This window comes from Stegodyphus dumicola, chromosome 1, assembly GCF_044657685.1.
Source record: "Stegodyphus dumicola isolate Sdum_Otavi_A_Nest chromosome 1, ASM4465768v1".
Lineage (NCBI taxonomy): Eukaryota > Metazoa > Arthropoda > Arachnida > Araneae > Eresidae > Stegodyphus > Stegodyphus dumicola.
Genome location: NC_140768.1, coordinates 247,699,318 through 247,714,554, shown reverse-complemented (window position 1 = coordinate 247,714,554; position 15,237 = coordinate 247,699,318). Strand labels below are relative to the sequence as shown.

General features: G+C 31.8%; 1 protein-coding gene across 5 annotated transcripts in view; it reads left to right on the top strand.

Annotated features, from left to right (window-relative positions):
* LOC118187586 (CUGBP Elav-like family member 4) overlaps positions 1–15,237 on the top strand; it is a 927,242-nt gene that overhangs the window by 559,256 nt on the left and 352,749 nt on the right. The gene's annotated exons all lie outside the window — the stretch shown is intronic.

Here is a 15,237-nt window from a genome sequence, read left to right as displayed (position 1 = left end):
TACGACTGCTCTGAAAAATTGTTACTCGAAAATCTAAAGCAATGGATTAAATTAAAAGAATAGCAATTAGCTAAAAAGGAAGCAATAAATCCAAGAAGTTCATTATGTTTCACCCTCCTTTGCATTTACATAAAACTTCTAATAAGCTGATGTTCAAATTTTCAGATTTTACTTTAAATTAATTTCATGTCGAGGAAACATTTACTCAATCACGAATCAATAATAGAATGCTTCAATAATCTCTTTTCAAGAAGTTATTTACCAATAATCGGAATTCCGTTCGCTATTTTCAAAATATTTATTACATTTCGGGGTATGCATTAAAGAATTGGTAGTGTAATAGTAATGTGATTCATGTTCCTTAGATTTCTTAAATTAAAAGATTGCTTTAACTAGAAAATGGGAAAATTTCGCACTATTTTTTAAAAATTTATTTTCATTCTTTATGGTCTGGATAGTTTTAAAGAGAAATATGAAAAAGTAAAATAATATACTTTCACTCGTATATCTCTAATATACAGTAATAAATACTTTGCCTGACAAGCGACAATTTTTAAAAAAATGAAAAAATATGTTAATTACAACGACTCGTGGTTTCTGACAATTTTTTTTTCCGTAATGGTGGTCCCATTAGAGAGACAATATTCAATACTGATGTTTATTTATGTTTTAAAAATACTGTCATGGCTTTATGTTTCCTTTCATGGCTATAACTTTCAGTAGAATGAACATTTTAAAAAGAGATCAATACATTTTAGCGCACAAGTAAACAAATGTACCTCTCTATTGCGATTATCTCCACATAAAAATGGAATCGCCTGAAGCTGGTTGTGATCTCCTTAGAAAGATCCTTTATACTGGTTATTTATAAAAGCGATCGTCTACGAGAGGTGGTCACCATGTACATTATCGAGAGTTCCTTGTATATAAAATTGAATTTTGTTTTATAACTTTATACGTTAATTCGAGTAATTTTCGTAAAACGAATTACCGTATTTTTCGCCGTATAAGACGCACTTTTTCTCCCCAAAATCAGGGGGGAAAAAGTGCCTGCGTCTTATACGGCAAATACAAAAGCCCACCATGGCCCTCCGCTGCCCCTCCACCTCTGCATACGAAATACCCTTATATGCGGTCAGGTCGTAAATTTAGAACCCCTTTTTTCACAGGGGGGCTGAAAAGTAGGGAGTAATCTTGCTCGGGGTCTTGGGGGTCGTTTAAACATCTAACTTCTCTACATTCAGTTTTATACAGAGGAAAATACAAATTGAATTCTTCGAATGAATGCAATTTTGTACAATGAAAATGTATTACTTAATGATAAACTGTAAGATAAATAATATCTTTTTTTAAAGCCATAGGTGTAGAAAGACAGATATTTGTTACACGAATGAATTTGTAGTAAATATTGAGTTTTTCATTTCGAATGCTATGTTCCATGTATGCGAAGTAGCTGAGTATGTGAGATAATAGTCATAACCGAATGGCTTTCAACCTTTTTACGGCTAAGGACTGTTTCTCAATTACATTGTGGTCGCTGCTTTTTGGTTAATTTTCTAATGACATATAACCAATAATTGTTTTTATTTGAGACTTAGAATAAAATAACGCAAACTATAATGCAGAAAATTCTTAAGAAGGAAGTTAAATAATACTGAAAGATACATTATTGATGCACTTTTGTGTTTTATATGTAGTAGTATTAACTACTACTATAATCCTTAAATGGAATCCTTAAATTATATATATTTATGTATAGGTATATATAAATGGAATCAAATATAGAACAAGGTATAAAATATCTTTATTATACAATGTTCATTACCATACGTATATTTACATAATATCAATATAAATGGTTAGTTAGGTTTCGTACATATATAATTTATTTTTATATTTTGCATTTTTTGTATTAGATTCAGTATTGTATACGTATCTGAAGTTTAATTTGTTCTCTTTTTGGGTTACGACTTTAAGTGAGAAAGAATTGTTAGGGCCTTCATAGGGATTACATTATATACAATCAGTTAGGATCCTACTTTTCCTTTCTTTTAATCATTATATATATTGAAATATTACTTGATAAGTATACGTAAAATATAGCAGTTTTTAAGCTACTTATATCTATTGTTTGGTCTGGTTTCTTTGATTATAGCAAAGCATTCGACTGTTATTTGCCTAAGGGTAAGGGTGCCTCGTGGAGAACTTTCTAAGCAAAACTGACTCTTATGCACGTTACACGCGGGGAAAACCTCGAAAACGCCAATACAGCCATCCCCGTCGATCCGGATTCGAACCCCGGATCGACCTGCCAGGTTTTACAGCTCAGCCGCTAGTGAGCTACACACACACACATCCACACATATACATTAAATAGTATTTACATGTCGTTTATAAAGTATAATTGAGTGCAATTTAATCATAAAGAGAAAATATTCTACGAAATTACTTCATTTCGTAGACTTTCTGCTAAGCTTCACCATATTTCTTAAAGAGAATCTCAATGCTAGTTCCATTTCCAAGCTGTTTATGTACCTTATTTTTCATGCTTTGAATTATATTTAGAAAATTATTTCACTTGGTTATAGCTGAAAATGCAGTTTTTTTATTGAAGAATTTAAGAGTAAGAAGAGAGTTATGCCCTTTTCTAATTATTCTTGAAACATTTAAATTTTTTTAAAAAAAAGCGCACATTAATACGGATCACTGAACTAAAGTGCTCGATACAGGACAGATTAATTAGCTACTAAATTTTGATTTTCATTGAGTAAAAATGAATTTATCTGCATTCTATAAGAAAGTAAATATTCAAAAAATGTTTTTTTTTCCTATTCTCGCAGTCATAATATTTTTCTTAAATATTCAGCTAATTCATATTCAAATATTCCAATCCATTAGAATTAATAATAAATCGATACAGTAAATAAATAATTAAAATCAATTAAATGGAATTTAATTGATTTTAATTGGCATTTTCCCTCTGATAAACCCCTCTTTAGAGTTTAATAGCAGTCGATCAGCTTTTGTTGGGGTTCATTTTTCTTTATGGTATGCTTACGTTATATATGTATGTATTATGCATTGCTCATACTCGTCAATCGCAGCTTTTAATATCTTTTGGAAAAAAATCAATATGAGAATCCAGAAAATGATTCTTAGTGACGCTAAAACTATTATTACTAGGCACTGTCATGCCACAGTGTTTAAAAAAAAAAATCCCATTGTTTAAAGGTAGATTCTATGCTCATATCCTAGTCTAAAATTAAAAGCTGCGAGTCAAAATTAAGGGGATTGCTCTTAGAAAGCCTCAATTAAAAGTAGTTATATGAAATGTTAATCAATACTTATAATCTTACGGATTAAACATTTATTCCCTATTTGATCACGTGTATGGCAAACAGATATTCGTCATTCATAAAGAAAAGAAAGGTGAATCAAAATTAGTTTTCAAGCCCTATCGCATACATTAGCAATACTTATTCTCGTAATAACAGATACGTATGTGTTATTCTCTTCGTAATTTTCAGTACATATATTTATAATTAAGAAATGAAAGCAGCGTCAAACAGCTGTGAAAATTATATTTTAAAATTATTATTTAGAAATGCGCTTATAATGGTTTTTATATTTACGAAAGATACTTCCCGTTTACTCAGGCTCACTGTATTCAAGTCGATAGGACCAATTGAATGGAAAGATCGATTTGTTAATTCATTCCCAAGTTTCAAATCGGATGAATGGACTCGCGAATAAAATGGCACATTAAAATACGGTCACTGAACTACAGTGAGCTATGAAAATTTTAACAAAGGTTTCGTACTTTATCTTATAAAAATAAAATATCAGAATTTAATTAAATGTTTCACTTATTAGAAAAATAGAAAATATAAATATTTGTGAATAAAAAGAAATTATCTTAAAAAAAAAATAAAATTTAAATGAAAAAAATAAAAGAATTACAAAATATTGCAGAAATTACATAAAATAGTGAATAAACTTATTCGGCACAAGCTCGCTAAATGTAAAACAGATTGTACAGTCAGAAAGCTCGCCTTGTCACACAAATGTACTGTTCATCGGGTTTAAAGGTTATTCAGACTAATGTGCGAAGTTCAGTGAGTAACTTGTATTTTCCTTTGAATGTATAAACTAGCCAAAAAACACTTTTTAAAAAAAAAATATATCTCCCTGACATGATCCCTGACACAGCCGTTTACTTTCCCCTTCCGTAATTAACGTCAGTCTCCTGCTCTTGACCGCATTTGCCACGCCACCCTGCAGCATACATACCTTACCGCAGGAATACTCGGCCACTCCGTTCCCTTCCACCTCTTGGCGCCGTCTGAGACCAGGTCCAAATACAGTGCGAGGCAGAGTTTGTATGCTCTTTTGACTCCTAAGTTTAAAAACACTTCATAAATTAATTATCTCTATGTTACGAAAAATTTACTTTTTAATGTAGTTATAATGCAGTTTTGATTAATTAAAATAATTATTTCTTCACATACCAGCAAAATAAAAATCAATGTTTTTATGCTCACGTTAACATGAAGTTTGCATGAAACTGATAGAATTGTTCCAATAATTATATAAAAATATTATTCTCACAGTTTAGCTTAATATTATATCATATTCCAAATAGCTAATAACAAAACGAGAGAAATGATTAGTGAACAGGTTTTCGGTTTGAATAATTTATTTTATTTTCTTTCACGTAAAATTGATCAACGTTTTCTATGATTAAATCGGTGAGTTTTGTTTTGAAGATCCCCAAAATAACAAAAGACAAAAATATTTATTAATAAAGAATGCAGTCATAAATTTATGTTAAAGATCATAAGTTTCTTAATTAAAATTTCCTTTGACCTCCGTTGAAGAATTATTGTTAAAATTTGCGCATTACTCTTTCACGGAAATTGCTTTAGCTGAATGAAAACCAAAAAAAAAAAAAAAAAGGATCCCTGAATATTTTTCTAAGAAATATGAAACAGGCATGCCGAAAATTTATGACCAACAAACAGTTCCTGCACCGAGGGAGCAATCATAGCATTTTTAATACACTCGGCTCTATGAAACTGAAAAATGCTTTTAATTAACACAAAACTTCCTCTTGCACTTCTGCTTACGTCACAAACTCCTCAATAGTAAGTCTCAACCTTCCTGAACAAAGCGTTTTTAACTTTTTACCCTTAAACTCTGTAAAAATGAAATCTTTTTCTTAATATGTATGCCTCTCAAACCTGTAGCTCGTAAAGAGGTCTCATAAAACTAAAGCCCTAAGAATAAACGTTGTTTTCAGGTGGTAAATGTTTACGAGAAAATTCTCAGTGGGGAATTTATCGACCTTAAAATTACGTTCAAACTTTTGCGTCCCCCCATAACTCTCTGTTTTCATATTTAAGCAGATGCCTTCTTTATTCAAAAAGAGCAGTGCTCTTTTGATTTTTAAAATGCAGCTATGCGCCATGTTTTGTTTATGTCCACAGCAACATAACGTAATTTTAGATGTCCACACTAACCTAACGTAATTTGAGCTAAGTGAATGTTCTCGAGCGACTTTTTTCTGTTTCTTATTTGTAACTTGAGTGATGGTCGTAGCGGAAGAATTTTCTTATGAAACTTGTGTGTTATGCTAAAAGGACAAGAATTTATGAATTAATATTTTCTTGACATGGACACGAAATTACTAGAATGACAAAAGAGTTAGTTGTCTTTTCTCCCTTGAGCTTTGACAAGAAGGATTTTCCTTTCTGAAACAAAACAGAGGGCTGCATTGAAGAATATCTGCCAAGATATAGTAGGCCACATTAATGAGTACAGCGGTATTCTTTGTTAACCCCAAGGGTTTGCTTCCTTCAAAGACCGTATATTTATGACTATGAATGTTGATCTTATACAGCATTTGGTAAAGTCTTTTTTAAAATTTATTTTAATAACCTCGAAGGCTCATGATTTCTACGTCATAAAAATCAAAGAACAAATTGTCTCGATTAATTGTATGTTTTTTTAATTAAATTAAATAAAAGATAGTAAAAGACATAAAAAATTCTGGAAGGGTTAATAATTTAAACAGTCATCTCAAAAGATTTCTTAAGGCTTTTTTACGCTCTCACGAAGTTCGCAGTATACCAGTCTGCTGTGGCACTCACTTTCTACTCGTACTAACCTATTTCTTTCGGCTTTTTAGCTTTATTATCATTTCCTTCCTTCATCCATACGCCACACACAATTCAACAGCAAATTCACAAAAATTTTAAAAGCAACTCAACAGTATATGTTTAGAATTACTGATGCAGTATTAAGTGCTCCCATACATTTCCATACCTTTTCAGTCTTTTCTCAATTCATCATATCAGTGTTCAGTTTTCTTAGTCAGATAGCTTGCAATTTTTTATTATTATTATCGTTTTGTTTGTTAAATTTATTTATTAAATATCATGTTCTTCGCATTTACACTACATGAAATTCCGTTCAACAGCAAAATCGTAACATATTTAAAAACAGCTTGAATTTCCAATGTAGAATCAGTCTAACACGGAGATAAAAAATTTTTTATTATACACACTATTGCCTCTGCTCGCTTTCAAATTGTTGAATTTGTTAATCAAAAATTCATTAAAGTTTTACAGAATAGGAAATCTAAATTTCCAAATTCCAAATTCGGGCATCCAGGTGCCTACATTCGAGTGGAGGACTATATTATTCAAAATTTGAGGAATCTAGATACGATGTTTTTTTTTTTTTTTTTCACAGTGCGAGGAACATACATACATACATGCAGATTCTTAATCATTTAATTTCTTTAAAAATAATACAGTGCGATAATATTTGGAAGCAACAGTTTGAAAACTAATACAGCCGTTTATAGTGGAAGACGCAAAATCCCGTTTCGAGGTTAATAGCCCGTTCAGGTTAACGCACTTTTATGCTAAAATTATGTTAAATTAAGCTATTTAAATGCAGCAAAGTACTCGAGTGCTACCTGCCTAATGGAAGGAATGCGTTCGTGAAGGGCTTTCCATCAACAGTTTGCTCGTATTCACATGACACATGGGAAAAACACGAAATGCAACCATGCAATACGATTCCAGGCGAATCCGTTCGCCTGGGATCGAGGCCGAGGTCGAATTCTTAGCATTTAGCCCTCCAAGCACTCCGCCGCTAGTGAGGCTGTAGCAATATAGAGCTGAGAGAAATATCACAACTACTTAACAACAGATGAACGAAACACGGAGTTCTCGGAAAAAATATGATGAACTGTTTTCATAATAATGAACTTTTTTCCTTCAGGATTTTTTTTTAATTTTAAAATATATGAAACAATGGCATTTTACTAGGTCAAAATTAATTTAAAAATCGATTGATTGCATTAAAATTAGTTAATTTTTATAGGAAAAAATCTGTTATAAGCTGACAAGCATTTTAAATCGGAGGTTTGCTTTAATTTATTTTGAACATCATGCAGTCGATAAATATAAGTTTTCCCTGTAAGTATGTAAAACATTGACAACCGTAAATTAATTAAATTAATCATATTTTCATTCAGAAATTTCCTTTACTGCTTCGTACTCAATATGAATTTTAAATATGGAATTAATTTGCAAGTATGTAATATAATTTAATGTATTGAATTAAACTCCCACATTTATAGCTTCAGGCTTATTAATTTAATAATTTGTTTTTTATATGCATATATTTGATAAATAAATTGCGTATTTATCACTTTTGGGGGAAATGTGACATTCATTGTTGTAAAGTAAAACTGTCTGTCTGAAATTAAGTATTTTTAGAACTAAGTTACTTTGCATTAAATTATAGCATTATTAATCGTTCTGCTTAAGAAATTACATGTGTAATTGTGTAACAATTACTTCTGCCGTACAGAAGGCCTCGGGTTCGAGTCCCGGAGAAGGCATGGATGTTTGTAAATGTAGTAAATGTATAGTGTCTGTGCGGCACGAGGCACACTAAATATGCGGCGAGCCGAACATCCTCTCGAGAGGCTGATGGTGGAGGCAGACGGGGTGGGAAATCCTCGGACTCGTCTCCTGCGAGATGCTGTCCATTCAAATTGGGAGGGGGCCGGAATTGAACTCGTACTGTCATTTGTATATTGCTCAAGGCTCTTGCTAATGACAGGCGCAATCTTGTACGCTTTGCTACATTGCATTTCGTGGGCTTGTTGTCTCAGACAAGTGAGATAAGTCACAACAACAACATGCTTTATAGTTCACCCAAGTTCTGTGATTTCTTTGTTTTCTGCTATTCACTACAAAGAATACGAAATTCGTGTTTAAAATTTTATAAATGGCAAGAGAAAATAAATAATTTCAGTTTTAGATTAAAGAAACAAATTCCGAGAAAGAAGGTAATGAAGTAGTAAATAATGAATTAAAGAAATTACCGAAGTTCGACTCCAAAAAGGATTTCTTTTTATTTCATTGTACGAAATAAAGGAAATGTTGTAATCGCGAATATTTTCGGGTATCATATTTCAACGAAAATATCCATTTCGACCGCTATCGAATGCAATTTAACGATGTTTTTTGCGCGATCTGTAAGTAAGGGCAGAGAAAAGGACTCTTTCTCTCGAAACGGATTGCAAAATTAATATAAAATGTATTCAAAAGAGACTTTTTTCGTGACGTCTGTACGTAGGTATGTGTGTGTATCTTGCATAACTCAAAAATGAGTAGCCTCAGAACGTTGAAATTTTCTATATACAGGACTGCTATAACATGTAGTTGCGCACCTGTCTTTTTGCTTGCAGTCGGCCGCACCACATATAATTATATATCTATACCCACTCTGCTATTCGGCCCGGTGAGCTCAATTTGTTTTTATTCTTATATGTTGGTAAAATGTGAATTTTTTGCTTTAAAAATTATTGAATTATGTTGTTCTTATCTTCAGATTAAGTTTTTATGTCTTTAGTTAATCTGCATGCAATAGTTGTAGAATTATCAATAATTTAAATGTTGTTTAAGTGCGGCTAGGCCTATTTTTTTACCATAGCAGCCATATTTGTTTGCCGTTAAAACTTAGCAGAATAGTGAATTAAGTCAGATTCTGCACCTTCAGTGCCCTGTTTTACCAAAGGGAGCCAAAAGTAAACTTTCAGTTTTGTGCACTGAAAAATTTGCCTTTTTGCCTGTTAGCCGAATTGCCTGTTTTTACGTACAAAATCTAATTTAAATTGTAAAAATTGTTTTCAAAAATTATTTTTTAATTGTTTAAATTGTATTTGGAGTTTTATATTTTTCTATATTTTTCAATTTTTAATAAAGATATTTTGAGATTTTATGTATTTTTGCCTTGCCGTGAAGTTGGAACTGAATTAATTGAATCAGAGATATATCTCTAATGAAATTCGAGGAAATAAGTTTAAATTAAATACAGCAAAAAAAGCGTAAAATTTAATATTCCGTACAAGAAAGTCATGTGGTGTACATATCCGATTTTTTGCATATGTAGTAAACCGCACTTATTCTTATTTTCCAAATAAATATTCTGAGACAAACGTACCTCTTATCCATTATGTAGGCTTCATGAATGTCTAAATTTGTGAGTGTCACTGCATTTAAATACTTCACTCTAAAGTCTCGAATATAACCTTCTTCAAAAACTGAAAGCAATTTGATTTAAAAAAAATCTGCTAGTATTTTATTAAAATACTTTATCAGCAAACAGTATGGGATATCAGCAGTTCGAAAAAAAATTATCTCCAAATTAAAGTAAAATGTCTAACCAAATCAGATGTTTCTAAACAGTAATTATGGCCTATACATAATTAGCTTATGTATTCTAAGGATTATCTATGCATGAGCAAAAAACCGCACATGTATGCATTCCTCTGAATAGTATTTTTTTAGCATTAAAATATCTAGTATTTAACGTTTGGTTTAAATGAGGTATAATATCACAGCCAGCAATAATCGTTTACTTGTCAAATATTTCCCATTTGGGATATTTTTGTTTTATTTATGAAAAAATATTTAAGCTAATTATTTTTCATATTTAATTTAATATGCCTTAAGTTTCTTTTTAAAGTAATTTATTTAAAAAATCACAGTTTATTATTTATTTTAAATAAATAGTTTGGAGTATTTTCGATTCTTTCAATTTGATGCTGAAGCTCCAAACATTTAAATGTAATTTTGGTCGAGTTGGTAATTAGTTAATGACATTCTAATGTTAAGACTCATGACTATATACTCAAAATACGAATGACTCATCAGCAAAAGATTTGTACCTGTAATCCAAATCGGAATACGAATTTTCTAATTAGGAATATGATATAAAAACTGCATAAATGTCTCCCTTTATAATAATTATACTTTTCCTTAGTAAAATATGAAATATAAAATTCTAGCTGTAACCGAATTCGCTGAATAAACGCTTAAAAGCTGTAACCGAATTCTAGCTGTAACCGAATTCGCTGAATAAACGCTTAAAAGTCAGCAAAGCTTTGCTCTAAGACTTTTCCCTTAATAATCGGCAATCTCTAGACAAATTTTAATCATTCTAACATCTGGGTAATCGGTTATTATTCGAATAATTCTCAGTGCGACTGATGATGATATAATCCTAGCTTTGAAATCTTCATCTGAAAGGCTAAAAGAATTAATTTCTATTTTAAAGTATTGGAATGATGGATCAATACTGCAATCGGCTAAGCTTTCCTATCTCCAACAATTCTTTTATTCAAATGATCCAGTAAGTTAAATTAATTCATCTTACAGTATTTGCTTAATGAATGTTAATACGGTCTTTATTTGCTAAGCTTAACGTGTTTAGACGGATCATAATTTCTTGCGATCGGCTTTCATCTGCGGCAGTAAAGAAGCTTTTTATTCTTTAAATTTGCAATGCATTCTAGGCTTCTATAGTTAAAATTATATCTGAAAGATTTTTGTAATTTAAAGCAAACTAAGATCAATGGATGAAATTTTCATAAATACCAAATGAAATTCTAAGAATGGTGGTACATCCAAGAATAAACATGTTTAGTTTGATAGAAATTAAATCAAAACTTTAATGCTTGGAACAGTTCTATTGAATATGTGAATGACTATTTGATTATTCATTGAAATCATTTTAGTGTACTTGTTTGCTCTCAATTTTATGCAAGTAAAGTATAGTCTCAGCTACTGCACTTGTAAATATTTTATTCATTTATTAAGAAACGTTTACTGTTCCTAGGAAGTTATCGCAGAAAATGCAAACTAATTAAGTCAACATTTTATATAAAAACACATATTTTAAAAGCAAAAAGTAAATCTTCATAACGAATTTATGAAAGCTGAAGAAAATGCTTCTGTATTTATACCACTGAAACTAGTACCGCAAAATTTACAAACATTATGCTGATTCTTGTTTAATTTAAATACAGGTTTAAATACAGAAGCATTTTCTTCAGCTGCGTAAGTGCAAATGAATAGCATATGGTCATAAGGTGAGAATGATTGAAACGAAGCGAATCTACTGGCGTCTTCTATTGATGAAGCAAGAAAACTAAAACATAATTTCCTTAAAGGCTGAGGATAAATATGGATTGTAATTAAGGTCGTTAACTAGAACTGAATGATTTTTTAAATATTAAATGCATTTGGAAAATCTAGTTCACCAATGGAAGATGTTTTTTGAATAATTTTGGGTGCAGCAAAATGGGTAGTGTGATTTTCTGACCAACTGTGTTGGGCAACAGAGAGACCAACTGTGTTGGGCAACATTTGCTTCATATTCTTTAATGCGAACTTCTAAGGCTGTGTTAGTTTGACGAATTTAAATTAAACCACATTGATAAGGAATCCTGTTACTGCCCAGGAATTCCTATCCGGAATAGGGTCCTTAAGTATGGAACTGGGAATTTTATTGATAGAAGAAAAAACGAACCGAAAGTTAAATTCTGTAAAATAAGTGCAATTTTATCGATGGAATGGAAGGAACGACAAGAGAATCCTTATAATCTTCTAAAACGAGAGGGTGCCTTACGCTGTTTCTTATTGTTTAATTTATCCAATAATCGTTATTCGACGTGTTATTTAAAACTAAATTAAAATAATATTGCTAATAATTAACAATTTTAATTTATTTTTAATCTTCCATCACTAAGTATTTATAATATAAAAATACTAGTATAGAAAAAAATGCAAAGCAGAAATAATTTGAAAAGAATTATAAATGTTCAGAAAAATATTTCGCTTGCAAGTAAGAACATCTAATTATTGTACAGGTGCATTTTTATGTATTTTTGTGTGTAAAAAGGAACAAATAAAATTAAAGTTGCTTAAAACTGCTGAACTTAGTTTTAACTTTAATGTTGCCATTTGATGCTAATATTCTGTGGCTTTCGATGAGATTTCCAGCAACCTCGGGTAGCCTTTATATAGGATTTTAAACCTCTGTGTAGCTGTACTTCAGATCTCTAAACAGAAGGTCGTTATAAATCTCTATACAGCCTGTACGTATCCAAATGATCAGAAGGTTGTTGATGCGTGTTCCTTGATCTATTGCACCAAGATATTTTACTGTACATTTATTTACAATTTATTTACAAGTCGTAAGCCACCTGGCATGTTTACAAGCGTTATGCCTCCTGGCATGTGAATTGATACATCATACTAGTTTTCTGCCACCTGACAGATACGATGCAATTACCTCAATTAGCGGTAATACGCCTGACATTTTGGCGTGTCCGCTTCCCTTACGTTCTGTAACGCAACTAACTCTTTGTGCGGTGCGCCCTCTGGGCACAAATCACCGCAATCACCGAGGAGGCCAAAACACAGCCGTACTACAGGTAAGTCCCTTTAATTAAAAAACAATGATAGCTTGGTAAACTAATGAAAAGGGATACTGCTGTCCCAACAAACCATGGTGAGATAAACAGGTGTCATGGCAAGAAGATGTGTTTGGAGCTAAGTCGGTTGCACCTATGTGTTTTGTGACAACGAATTAGAGAAAGAAGACTTTTGCTCGCAAACTGCCGCAATGATGCAGTGACAATGATTATCAATGATGTATAATAGTAATAAATAAAATAAAAGAGTACAAATATATGATACGACAACGTGAGGATATATGGCACATAAGCTGAACAGGAAGAGACATTATGTACAAAAAGTCCGATTTTAATACTTTTGATAAAGCAGCAAAGTATAAAAGAATCGCCGTCCTAAGCTGTCCGCGGGGCTGGAAGTTTCATCATAGCTGACTTAATCAAGATCCCTTGCTCTTAGAGCGTACTAGTTGTTCTGAAATAAGTACGAGGTGAATTCCTTGAATATCCACTTGTAATTACCAATGCTATTTTGAGCAAATATAAATGTAGAGATTAAAATATATATATAAGATTAAAATTTATGTAAATAATAATAACTGTAATCTGAAATAGTGCATGATCTGTTTGAATTTGGCCATTTTCTCCGTTTATTCTTTACTTAACATGGTGATGATGCAATTTTAAAAGTTAGAACAGATATGCTTATCGCATTAATTTATATTGTGTAGGTTAATTTAAATTTTTGTCATCTAGAATGAAAAGGAACGATTAAATTCTTCAATGTCGTCAACTACTTCTTTACAAATTTACTACGCTGCCAACTTATCTACATTATACATGCGTATATATACAAGTATTTAGATGAAGCATTATTGCAGAATGTACATTACTTTCAATGTATATTTTTAAAGAACTCAATTTTGCATACATAAACGCGCGCAATATATTCTTCTTAAAATATTATTCTCATTTTTGAACGTTAACTTTTATACTAATTTCGTCTTTCGATTAAAACATGAATACTAATATTTTTTATAGAATGCACACTGAACAAATGTTTAAAGATCAGTTGTCCTAATTCTTTCAGATATTAGCTGCCTATACGTTAATATTTTAGCATGTTTGTGATTATTCTTTGTCCGAAAGATTTTAGTGATACAAAACTAAAACGAACACATTGGATACCACAAAAAGAAAGCTTAATTTAATAAATTGGATACAACAATTCCATTTAATTGAATAATCTGTTCGGAACTCGCAGTCTTTGTTGATATCAGTTACTTTTGATAAATTGTATACATATATGTAGGGAGAGACCGAGGAATATATCTGAACACTCCTAATATATGCAGATGAAATTCTAACTAAATATTTAAATTTCCAAACTTCAAAATATTATTTCTTCCATATCATACAGTTTTTACAAGTAAATCAGGTTTTCATAAAATAATAATACGGTATTTATTGAGAAAGCAGCTGTTTTAGATACACATTTCTTTTCAACTTGAATTTTTAATTAATTGCAATAAATGAATAAGTTAGTCTTCTCTTAAATAAGTTTTAACCTTGTTCACTTTGCTTCTGAACTTCCTGCAGGTTTCTGGTTTATATGAATTTCAGACTCCAATTATAAAGAGTTTAAGACTAGCGTGTTCACTGTTTAATATGCAAGGCCTTCGAAATACCAAATATGTAGTAAACATACTTTATGGGACGTATGCTTAAATTCTTAGTTTAAATATTCTCAAGAGTTAAGAGAAAATCCGTTGTTTACACGTACTTTTGTGCAAGTAGCATGTACAAAATAAATCGCACGAAAATTGCATTTACGTGCTTGCTTAAGGAATAAGGCTTTGGTAAAATATCCAGGCTCAACTGGGAACGTTAAATATCGCTAAGGCGAAGTATCGTGTGAGAAATTTCACGCAATGGCGCCTTGTACTCGATTGGAGCATCGAAAATCGCACGCAATCTAAGTTCTCGGTAACCACCCGCGGTTAACTCGACATCAAAAGACAGCGAGGAACCGTGTTGAAAGTCGTGTCTATCCTTATGTACCTCGCGTGTTGGATCGCCATCATCGCGCTTTGGATTAGCATGAGGAAACCAGTTTAAAGCCTTCCTCTTTTGCATATTATTAAATAGCTTCCTGGAAGTTATCCGACGTGTGTCAACAAACGCGACGAGATTAAATTAGCACCTCGCTTTCTCGGAGTTCTGGCTGCGCAATCCGTAATGCGTATTAGTGCCACGGATTTCGGAACGCTCTCCGGAAAATTCCGACCCCCAGGAGATGTGGTCCGGGATCTGGACCGTGATGTGGAACCACCCACGCATACATGAAAGGATCCAGGATGAGTAATTACTATTAGTGTGTGACTTTGAAACTAACGACATTCTAGAATGATACATGAAGCTTTTTCGGTCCTTTCAAGTTGCGCACAATAGCAGCT